Genomic DNA, 12,874 nt, shown 5'->3' with positions numbered 1-12,874 from the left:
TTTTACTATGTTAGGAAAGTTATATAAAACACGTGAACGTTGATCGCAAGGTAGACAGAAAGTCCTGCGTAACGAAAAGTAGAGCAGTTTGGCGTGGACCTCAGGTAGTTTATTCCTGAGTGGCGTGGAAACGGTGCAGTTTGTGGGTTGCGAGGTGATATTCCTGCACGACAAAACCTGGAAACTCGATATTTTAGATCGGGTCACCGTTTAAAACTGGGGTTAAATAGCAGACTAAGGCTAATAGCTAAGAGCCAGCGGTCTGCTATATGTTCAATTCCTGGGAGAGAACGCAAACGTCACCGAAATTGTGACGGGACCGGCTCTCGTTTCCCTTGTCTGTAAAAATTCATTTGAAAAGCTAACGTGTGATAAAGGGCTCGCTAAGACCTGGGTTCATCATTTGCGGTCTTGCTTGTCTGTTGAAATACACATCACATTATCAAGCTGGACAAACTGTACGGGGAATACATCTGTGTGATTTTTACCTAAAAAACCTGTGTGAGCGATTGTCTGTGGGACTCAGACAATGCACTCAGAAGAGTGAAGCTCATTTGTGCTCTGCTGCTGCCATCTAGTGGCTGAAAGGGGGGGGAAGCACGTTAACGATGACAATTGATTAATACAAGTGAACACATATTAATTAAGTCAGATAAATAAAGGCGAAGTGAATATGGAACGTCAGAATGGTTAAGAAAATTCTGAAATTCCAGGGAGTTACCGGGAGCAATGGGAACAGATTAAGAGTTCATACTATTCGTCATTAACTGATCATTTTACTACACATAGAAAGATGAGAATTTGTTAAACATTAGATAACGAACTCACTGTGAGAAATATATATTGTAATGTTATTTAGGAGTTGTATTGATCTGTTTCTTGATTGTTCTGTCTGTAGGTTGTCATTGTTGATTAGTAAAGACCTTGTTTTATGTTGGTAAATGTAATGGTACAAGAGCAAGCTATTCATCACAATTGTATTTTTAGGTTATGAATAAAACAAAAAGTAGTAGCCTAAGTGATAAGCAGAAGGGTTTTTGAACGCTTGTCAGTCAGAATGAATCTGCTAAATGGTTACGCATGACAGAGGTGTTGCACAAACACAAAGAGGTGATTGATGAGGGGAAACTTAAGCCGGCAGCTGCAAAACTGAGAGAGACGAGAGAAGTAGATGTTTTGAAGAGTTCAGGGAGAGTAAAACTTGATTCTAAATAATGCCATATTGTTTTGTGAGTAAACATGAAATAAAAATATATTTACTAGATATAACAACAACATGCTTAACTAGGTTGACAGAACACTGCTATTAACCAGTTGCAGCAGCTACTGTCATATCTGTGTTCTAAAGAGAACATATGTTGCATTTACAATTCATATTAAGGAAGTTCACAATTGATACCAGTAAAGACCGTTTTGGATTAATAGGGCATGTCTGTCAGACACTCGTGCTCAGATGGAATAAAGTGTTGAGATGTTCTCAAGAGTGGGAGTTTTCACAACGCGTTTTAGTTTGTATTGAGACAATTAAGTGATAAGGACAGAAAACTGTTCCGTGATGATTTCTTTAGGTTTGAGCTTTAGTAATGGAGATTACATTTTGTGAGGAAACCTTTCCGGCAATAATAAGTGTTCAAACATATATATTCATTAAATATGATCAGATTACTTGTTTTTCAAGTATAGCGCTAAATACAGTTAGTTTTGTATTTTGTTACAGATCTAACCTGCTTGTAACACAACTTAGATAAACAATTTCAAAAAGAGATTTTACTACTTTTAATGGAGTAAAGAATCTGGGTAGACTACTGCCATTGATTTGTTTTAACATTCACATGTTTCAGCATTCCTGACCATATAGGCACTCAGCCGTTTTATTTTGTAACCCTTTGGGGGATAGATTTAAATTGAGTTTATCTCCAGTTGCTGATTTATTGTGATTACAGCGGCACTGGAAAGTTGTGCGCCACCTTTGGGTTGTACTCTGAATCAGTGTGTTGGTGAAGAGTTGCTCACTACAGAAACAGAAGAACTGTGCAAAGAACGCATCTGAGGAGGGTTTGACATTTTGCGTGTACCTCGTTGCCAAGGCAACAGTGGTGGGAAGAGGAACAACAGTTTTGGGGGATTCCTGCTGTGCAGAGGACAATGTGTGTCTGCGGATTGTAGCACATTGATCCAGAGGTGCCTTCCCCCTCAGGACATCCCAGTGCAAGAGTTTCATTGATCCAATTGGAAACAGCTGCAGAGGACAACGCATTACTGACTGTTCACATTGTGACAAGATCTTGAGACAGGCTGGTCTCAGACGGTTCAGACTCTGAGGAAATTATGCGATGATTTGACAGCATAACTGTGCAAGAGTTTTCCAGAGGGTGGTGTACAACAATAACATTAGTGTTTGAGAGGGGAGGCTGATTGTTTAAGCGATGGTCTGGAATACTGAAAAGATTAAAGTTTAATATTCTTGGTTGACAAACAAGACATCTGATTATTAGGTCACACATAATAATTTAGACATATAAACTAACTATGAGTAAAGGGATTAATGGAGTTCATATCCTAGGGAGGGTTAGTTAGGTTGCGAATACTTCGCAGGGTATTTGCTAATGTATTTTGAAGAACAAAAAAACAAGGACACAAGTCCAATTTTGTTTTGTTTTTAGATTGAATTGTCCGTTACCAAAACTGTTCACCTTGTGTCTAGATTTGGACTTTGATGGTAAGGGAGTATTTAGGCTTATTTTTATACATCTGACATTTTAAAATATGTTGGCTAGTCACCAGATAGACATTGGTTAAGAACTTTTCTGAAGATTGAATATTTGTTCCATTTCTACATATTCCTATTTAGAAAGTAACTTTAGAGTAAAGAGGGCTGATGCTGAAATGGGAAATAATGTGGGGCCTTCAATCACCCAGTAAGGGTGCATATTATTGACGACCAATAGGGAGGAGGGGTCACTCGACCCACCCTGCAGTGTTTTTTTTTAAATCGTACTTGCAGCTTCACAGGAAGCGCACAGCACCAGATTATGAGTTTAGAGGACTAGCGGCACCACCTCCTAATGTACATTCATTTAGTTAGTAATTAACTGACATTTAGAGATGTTAAAAAGTAAAAACATACCTACCATGAGGGATAATTCCTAAGTTCAGCTACAAACCATTGATGAAATTACTTCTGTTTTTAGGTCCTTGATAAAGGAAGGAGTGATTGTTACATGTTCAGGACACCCAGGGTTCCACGCACTGTTAAAGAGGGTAACATTGTTCTTTAAGTGCACCAGAATTGAAGATAAATTAATAGAATGAGTTATGGAATACATAGCAGAGCTTTACAGATCCTAGTAATGTTTTGACACAAGATAATAGTGATGTACACAAGTTTCTGAATTACATCTATTAGACGTGTTGATATTGATTAGGTGTTAATGAACTGCAGTAGTAGTACAATAAGGAAGTGACATTTTTTGGCTAACACTTTTCAGGGAATTTGGGAAAACAGAGATATCTTGAACATTATAGTTGGAATTGTGAATTAGTAAATGATGGCGCTCCATATATACAGATTTTTATAGACGGAGGATGCTGGCCTGTGCTGGAAGATCGGAGTCTCTGCAGAGCACGACACATGGCCAAAAAGACTGAGACCAACTGACCTTTGACCCTGACCGACAGGGTAACTTGGGAAGGCACTGTCAATGACTGACTCTGAAGTGTACCTGACCAAACCTGACTTTACAACCTGACAGTGTGAGTGTGAGTGAGTGTATGTCTGCACCTGATCAGTGCAAGTGCATGATTTAAAACAATGACTAATCAAGCATGTTTTTGGACTAACACATTATTTTTGTGTGATAATAATGTGTGAAATGAGAGGTTTCCTAACATTGCACAAAAGGGGAAACCGTATCTAATCTGCTTGATGATATTTCACTCCCACAGGAGGTGGCCGTTTGCAGAATGTGAAGCTCAAACTATGACATTTGAGGATTCTGTTTCTTTTAGGACTGAAAGATGGAGAGAAACACTTCATTTCACTGAGGTGTTTACTGTGGGAAATGATGGATGTACATTTGGGAAAAATGTTTGGTATTGTCTTATAATCCATTATGACCTGAAGGTTTTCTTCCCATACAGGATTTTGTTTACACATGAGATAATGTGTAAAAAAGGTGGAGTGTAAACTTCACAATGTACATTTTTTTTTTAGGGACTGAAAGGAACCGGCTGCTCCAACTCCATTGTTCAATCTGACCATTGATTGACAGTTTTAGAATTGACCTGCTCCATATTTGGGGATAACATACTGTTTGATGAATGTTGACATGTCTCTAATATTGATTGAGTTATAGCAGGTAACACAGATAAAGAATCAGTGGCCAAGGGGCTGCTGGGAGAGATGTAAGTCCAGAATGGAATACTGAAGAAGCTGACCTGTGAGTAATGTTTCAACAGACAACATCATGTAACTAGTCTGGTAAAGAAGTAAAAGCCATAGACTTTATTGTTTAGGTCATTATGGGGATATACATTTCATCTAAATTCATAATAGAAAGACATTTGATGACAGTTTGTTGGAATTCTGTATTCATTTTTTCAGCGGGATAATATCTAAGCACTGACGGGTAGAAGCAGTATCACCAGGAAGCCATTCACTTTGTTAGTATTGTGATGTTGGTTGTTTTTGAATCCATAACATACTCTAGGGACCAGAGGGTACAATGGTTGGACATTTACTACCGGCCGCGGTATGCCTAGTGTACAGGGTCCATATAACCGACTTAATGCATAGCGGGAAGTCGGTTATATAGACATCAACAGAATAAGTGTTTAACGGTGATTTAAACTAGTTTATGCGGGGAAAAGAGTGCTCAAAATCGGATTCAACAGGCCATCCACACCTCACGACTCCCATTAAAAGTGATTGAAATGTACAGGAATCTGTCCATTTCAATCACATTTGATGACCCGTCCAGGGTGACTTTCTTCCCCAGGAATTAGTGTCTGAAAGCTGGCTAAGATTACTTTAAATACAGTGTGCACATGGCTTTATTACCCATGAAATAGTGTGTGAAAGCTGGGTGAGTTTGATGTGAATTTAAGGAAGATATGGCCCTTTCAAACAGGGAGATGTACAGGCCTTTATTACCCACGAATTAGTGTCTGAAAGCTGGCTAAGATTACTTTAAATACAGTGTGCACATGGCTTTATTACCCATGAAATAGTGTGTGAAAGATGGGTAACTTTGCTGTGAATTTAAGGGAGATATGGCCATTTCATCCACACCTCACGACTCCCATTCAAAGTGATTGAAATGTACAGCACTCTGTACATTTCAATCACATTTCACGACCCGACCAGGGTGACTTTCTTCCCCACGAATTAGTGTCTGAAAGCTGGCTAACATTACTTTAAATGCATGGTGCACATGGCTCTGTTACCCATGAATTAGTGTGTGAAAGATGGGTAACTTTGCTGTGAATTTAAGGGAGATATGGCCCTTTCAAACAGGGAGATGTACAGGCCTTTATTACCCACGAATTAGTGTCTGAAAGCTGGCTAAGATTACTTTAAATACAGTGTGCACATGGCTTTATTACCCATGAAATAGTGTGTGAAAGATGGGTAACTTTGCTGTGAATTTAAGGGAGATATGGCCATTTCATTTACACCTCACGACTCCCATTCAAAGTGATTGAAATGTACAGCACTCTGTACATTTCAATCACATTTCACGACCTGTGTAGACTGGCTTTCTTACCCATTAGGTACACCGACAAAGGCACCTCTTCGGGGCCGCTCCAAGACCCCCAAAACACGGACTGAGGAACTCCAGGATCCCTCCCATGTACCTCCAGAACCTCGAGCACCTTGGGTCCCCGGGCCCCCGAACTTAAGCACTCCCCCACGGACTAAACCAAGATGATCACACCCTCAAGAATCTCGTGCCCCTGGCTACACTTAAAGGGGGGTGTATTTTGCGGTGCTTTACCGTCCGCCCATAGGCACCCATAGTCGGCCTTCTTCACAGCAGCAGCACCCAACCTCCATGGAGGATGTTTCTCGTGCCCCTGGCTACACTTAAAGGGGGTCTACTTTGCGGTGCTTTACCGTCCGCCCATAGGCACCCATAGTCGGCCTTCTTCACAGCAGCAGCACCCAACCTCCATGGAGGATGTTTCTCGTGCCCCTGGCTACACTTAAAGGGGGTCTACTTTGCGGTGCTTTACCGTCCGCCCATAGGCACCCATAGTCGGCCTTCTTCACAGCAGCAGCACCCAACCTCCATGGAGGATGTTTATCGTGCCCCTGGCTACACTTAAAGGGGGTCTACTTTGCGGTGCTTTACCGTCCGCCCATAGGCACCCATAGTCGGCCTTCTTCACAGCAGCAGCACCCAACCTCCATGGAGGATGTTTCTCGTGCCCCTGGCTACACTTAAAGGGGGTCTACTTTGCGGTGCTTTACCGTCCGCCCATAGGCACCCATAGTCGGCCTTCTTCACAGCAGCAGCACCCAACCTCCATGGAGGATGTTTATCGTGCCCCTGGCTACACTTAAAGGGGGTCTACTTTGCGGTGCTTTACCGTCCGCCCATAGGCACCCATAGTCGGCCTTCTTCACAGCAGCAGCACCCAACCTCCATGGAGGATGTTTATCGTGCCCCTGGCTACACTTAAAGGGGGTCTACTTTGCGGTGCTTTACCGTCCGCCCATCGGCACCCATAGTCGGCCCTCTTCACAGCACCACCTGCCCTGCTGGAGGTTCACACTTTAACTTTTTTTACCCTCTTCTACCTTACAAATCATCCCACACTTGAGCACTCCTCACTTGGACTAAACACCTCCATGCTACCACCAGAACCAGAATATCGTGCCCCTGGGGATCTTAAAGGAAAAAAACCCATAGTGGGCTTTAAAAACAGAACACTTAGTAATTTTAACAAACTTTATTTACAGTAATATTGACAGTAATAAATACATTCACACAGGATATAACGTATTTACAAGGGGACTGATTACAACAACACACTGCATATTTACAAGTTGATCACTGGCAACAGTGGGTGAAGTTGGGGCAGAGTATGGCACCCTCTCTTCACCCATGTCTGAGGGGCTGTGTTCGGCCAGTGACTGGTCCCTCTTCGGGACATGTCTTGGTAGGGAGTCTTGGTAGGGAGCCGGGCTGTGCTCCTCTCCAGAGCTGTCACTGTCGATGTCAATACCCGCAAAAGTGTCTTCATTTCCCGCTGCTGCTGCTGCTGCTGCTGTCGATGCCGCCGCCGCTGCTTGCAGTGACTCTGTGAAGAGCAACCGAATGTCCGCAGCCTCCTTCAAAGAAGGATTATTCGCGTAAAATTTGTCCGCAGTTGCAGTGTTGTGACACATGAAATCACTCACTCTTTGGCGGTTGCCTTTGTCTTGAAACCTCTTCGCATTATCGGCGTGGACTGTGCGGAGGTCGGTGAAGTTAATGGGACCGTGGAGCCCTACATCAGCCCATGCCATCCTCAGGGAGTAGGCAAGCTTCCTGAACGGGTTCTTCCCCTCTGTGTATAGAAAGTAACGGCTCTGGGTGCAGGTCAGCGTACCCTTAATTTCCAGCCACCTCTTCATCCATCCAAATTATTCTGCGGTGAGGTACAGCTGCGCTTCCCCGAACGAGTTGGCCGTCTTGTGGTTGCTTACCTGTTATGACAGAGTTAGAGAGTGTCAATACAATGTCAATCATGCATATAACTGCCGGAATAAATGCATTGATTAATAGCACTCACATGAACCAGGTAGCCGAAGGCAGTGCCAGTTGTATCCGCCTTTCGGACCTCGGCGTTGGTCATGTTGGAGTAGACCCCCGGACGGTGGCCGTAAATGCAGCTCCAATGAAGAGTCATATACCCATAGAGCAGTGTCCGGGTCGCGGTAGTCGGATTGCTGGCCATCACATCCAGGAGCTGAGGGATGCGAGTGGTGGTCGAAGTCAAGCATGTCATTAGGTCGTTGGGTTATATTCACAGCAGCACCACCCAACCTCCATGGAGGATTTTTCTCGTGCCCCTGGCTACACTTAAAGGGGGTCTACTTTGCGGTGCTTTACCGTCCGCCCATCGGCACCCATAGTCGGCCTTATTCACAGCAGCACCACCCAACCTCCAGTGGAGGATGTTATCATGCCCCTGGCAACACTGGTAAACACTGGTAACATCTGTCTAGCCGCTGACAGAAACTTGACATCGGAACTTGACATCGCATTTCCATTGAGCGGACTCCCGTACATGTGAAGGGCAAGTCCCACGGTACCTCCGTTCATAAGGCTGACATTTGCCTTACATTAGTGTGTTTCTTTACCAGAAACATTAGCAGTTCAAATCATATTTAGATTTTTAATGGGATCTCAGGGATTTAATTTAAAAATAAACACAGATGCTTGTCAGAAATTCAGAGCTATTGAAATATGTTATTTAGTTTACCTAAAGATGTTGGGGTTCTTATTTAGTTGGCACAGTCCAAGTATTAAGATTCTGAAGCTGCACAATTAATTTAGAAAACCTGTGCACAGACGTCTGTTGTTTTAAGACACCCCACCAACAGGCTCCAAGTGGCCACGCACTGGTGGGTCAAACAGCCGAGGGCCCCAGAGCCCGGAGCGTAGGCTTGAGGGATTTGTATCAGATTTCTCCACACAGGTTGTTGACGCCAAAAGGGGGACCCGAGACGCAGGAGGCAGACTGTCAACCCCAGGCTCTCCGGCCCCGACCGAGTGACCCAGAGGACATCCCATGCCGTCCGCCTACAAGGAAAGGGGGACAACTGGTACCACTGGAGCCAGTGTGCGGCGGGGAAACCACCTGCTAGGACCAGGGGACGACATCAAGACGGATCTGGGTCTCGTCATGGAGGTCGACACGGATGCTGTCATCAGCGGACTGGAGGAGAAGGACCTCGAGGACATCCAGGCAGCAGACGACTTGGAAGCGGCTGGCAGTGGGCTGGGGGACTTGTCGAGACAGCAGAGGAGTCTACTTCTCTCTGATCAGTTCCACCCGTGAAGGGAAAGCCGCATCTCCCCCTCCCTATCAGCTGTCGTGTGGGCTATTCCTTTGGGGGGGGGCGGGCAGGCGGGCTGATGATTCACCACCAGGAGACTACTTCTTAGCACTCAGCTGCCCCCTCATGGTTCCTTCACTGCCATGGGAAGTGATGTTCTGTTCCTTCACGATTTCAAATACTTTGGATCTCAGTTTCTGATGATATTGGAGAGGAATGACAATAGTTATGTTTCAAGTGCCTTGTGTAAGTTGCACTCTTTTAGAAGAGTGCAAAAGGGGGATTACAGCATCTGATATTTAAGAAGTGTGTTACATTTTAAATGTCAGAAAGTCTTGTTGCAATTTCCAGATATTAAAAGAGGTCCTTTGAGTTCCTCTGGTAATGATCAAATAGTAGCAGTTAAGTGAATACTGTTCAAACAATACCTGTGTTTGTGTTTTATATTGATTTATCTGTTTTATCCTTTCATAAATGTGAGGACTACAATGGCTATAAACAAGAACTGTTTAGAGTAAACAGGGTTTTATTACTCTGTGGGGGAGGTGGAGCAAGACCCCACTGTGGTCTCTGGAATGTGGGGGGATGTGTGCATGTGTGGAGGCTGCAGAAATAGGAGACAGTGAATGTCAGAGGTGTTTGTTTGAGATGACCGGAAAAGATGACCAGTTAAACTCCACCCCTTCCTGTTTCTGTTGGGATGAAAGGCTATTCAGCCTTTTGCTCTCTCTCTCTCTTCTCGCGCCGCTCGGACCGGAAGGTCGTGGTGGCCTGTGAACAAGGGCCAGGAGTAGGCCTACTCCTGACATTATGCATATGATATGATATGGTTTTGTATGGTAATGTATTGATTGTATTGCATTGTTATATTACCATTAAATAGATTATTGTTAAACGGTTAATTGTATGCTCTGGATTCCTTCCTGTATGATAACCAGCTTGTTAGCGACGCGCAGAGATTTGGAATGCGGACTAGTAATCCCTACAAATTTCTATCAGTGTGTGTGTGTGATGGATCGTTGGAGCTATGTGCAACTCAAGGCATATGCTCGAACGGGAGCTGCCTGGACGCTGCAATCATGTTGCGCACTATCCGTGCTGAGTGTGCTGACTTCTCCTACAATGTCCCGCTGTCTGCTTCCTGCATCAAGTCAAGTGCTCGGCGCAGTTGTGGCGAAATGTCGCTCCTCTGTTTTCATTTAAACAGCTCCTTATATCCGTTAGCGCAGCTAGCTAGCAACAGATGCTAACAACAACAATGCACGTAAGGTCTCTCTCTCGCTCGCTCGGGCCACACATACACACACCCTCCCGGTCCTCCCGATGGCCAGTCGGTGCCTGCCGGTGAGCGCGGAAGTGTGGTCTGCCACAAGCGGGCGGCAGGAGCGGGGCTGTCAGCGTCAGCTTGTAGATGGTATTTTAAACTCGATGCGCTCTGAAACTACGGGGCGGCCGAGGACAAAAATACACATGCGTTAATCGCGTTAAAATAATTAGTGGCGTAATTTTTTATTATTTTTTATTTTATTAACGCGTTAACTTGACAGCCCTAATATATATATACATACATATACATTATAGTGACATGAAAAACAGGAAAAAACTACAGCAGTTCCTGGGGTTTGCACATTTTTATAGATGTTTCATCAGAAATGTCAGTTCTATTGCTTCCCCGCTACATGTACTTACCAGGGTTGCCGTTAGCCGGTAATTACCGGTTTTTACCTGGTAAAATTGAATAAAAACCGGTAAATTCAAAACCTGCCGGTCAAAATATCCGATGCTCCGATCGGTTGGCCGTCGATCATTATCGGCCGATATTCAATCTTAATAGTTTGATCTGTGCTCTCTATAAAGGCTGATCAGGACTCAGGAGAGCTGGATCTGATCGATATGGACATAAACGGCGAGTGAAGTGTAACCGAACACGCGAGAGAGATCAGATCAGCTGCTGCATAATCACCTGAAGCCCCGCCCACTGTTTAGCGCTGCATGAGAAACTGACGGGCTGTCAGGAGAGAGAGGGAGGGAGAGGGGAAAAGAGAGGATCCGTTTCTCCCGTGTTGTTATTCAAAGTTAATGTAAACTTTTGAATAACGTACTTCATCTATTGCAAGTAGTTTATTTGAATGTAATAATTATGTTGTTGTTTGTGGAGTCATTTATTGAAAATGAATCTGAATTTTTCGATCTGTTATGATTATAAACTGAAGCAATATAAAAATGAGCCCCACTAACTGCGTTTTAAACATCAGCATATCCGCTCATAGTCCGGTAATTACCTGCTAAAGGGAACTCCGCTACACAATTCTTATTATTGAAACATGACCGGTAAGTTTCAAATTTGTCCGGTAAAATAAATTCTGTTCGGACATTTGGACGGCGAGAAAAAATCCTAGCGGGAACCCTGGTACTTCCCTCTCCTCATGTCCCTTTTGAATGGAACTCCAAAGCTGTTCACGCTTTTCAAGCTCTAAAGGAGATGTTCACCTCTGCTCCCATCCTCACCATCCCAGATCCACTTCGACAGTTCGTGGTAGAGGTGGAAGCCTCTAACCTCGGTGTGGGGGCAGTTCTCTCTCTCAGCGTGCTGCAAAGGATAATAAGCTCCATCCCTGCGCTTATCTCTCCCGTAAGTTGTCCCCAGCGGAAAGGAACTACGACGTGGGCAATCGTGAACTACTGGCAGTGAAACAAGCCTTGGAGGAGTGGAGACATTGGCTGGAGGGGGCCGCTCAGCCGTTCCTGGTATGGACAGACCATAAGAACCTCAAATACATAAAAAAGGCTAAGAGACTGAATTCACGCCAGGCTAGATGGACACTTTTTTTCAGTCGTTTTGATTTTACCTTGTCATTTAGACCTGGCTAACAGAACACCAAGCCAGATGCCTTGTCCCGTCTGGTTGACCCTGAGCCTGCTGCCAAGGAACCAGAACCCATCCTACCACTGAACCGTGTGGTAGGAGCGGTAACTTATATAGAAAAAGAGGTGCAGCAAGAAAATGTTGAGAGCCCAGCACCTAGTGAGTGTTCGCCTAATAGGCTGTTTGTTACGGTGCCCTTACGCTCCAAGATCACTCACTGGGCTCACACGTCCTTGCTCACTTGTCATCCTGGGGTTAGAGGAACCATGTTCTCACTTAAGCAGCATTTCTGGTGGCCGTCCATGGCCAAAGATGTTGGTGAATATGTGAATGCCTGTCCTGTTTGTGCTCGCAGCAAAACTTCTTCCAGGTCTCGGGCCGGGTTGCTGCAGCTGTTGCCCATTCCCCAACGGCCCTGGTCTGACATATCCATGGACTTTGTTACTGGACTCCCGGTGTCTCAAGGTAAGACCACTGTACTAACAGTGGTAGATCCTTTTTCTAAAATGACTCATTTTATTCCATTGACCAAGCTACCCTCGGCCAAGGAAACGGCGGAAATTATGATGGTCAATGTGTTCCGGATACATGGATTTCCCAGGGATATTGTGTCAGACCGGGGCCCACAGTTTGTTTCCAAGTTCTGGAAGGAGTTCTGCAGTCTCATTGGAGCCACCGCTAGCCTCTCCTCTGGGTATCACCCCCAGTCCAACGGACAAACGGAGAGATTAAATCAAGTGTTGGAGACATGTCTGAGGTGCTTGGTGGCTCAGAATCCCTCATCGTGGAGCAAGCATCTAACCTGGGTGGAGTACGCCCACAATTCTCTTCCCACCTCTGCCACAGGTCTCCCTTCCAGTGCGTCTTTGGCTACCAACCACCCGTGTTTGCTGAGACTGAAAAGGAGGTCTTGGTCCCTTCTGCACATGCCCTGGTCAGACGTTGCCACCGCATCTGGC

The sequence above is a fragment of the Pseudochaenichthys georgianus genome, unplaced genomic scaffold (genome assembly GCF_902827115.2).
Source record: "Pseudochaenichthys georgianus unplaced genomic scaffold, fPseGeo1.2 scaffold_529_arrow_ctg1, whole genome shotgun sequence".
Classification (NCBI taxonomy): Eukaryota; Metazoa; Chordata; class Actinopteri; order Perciformes; family Channichthyidae; genus Pseudochaenichthys; species Pseudochaenichthys georgianus.
This window is presented reverse-complemented; position numbering follows the sequence as displayed.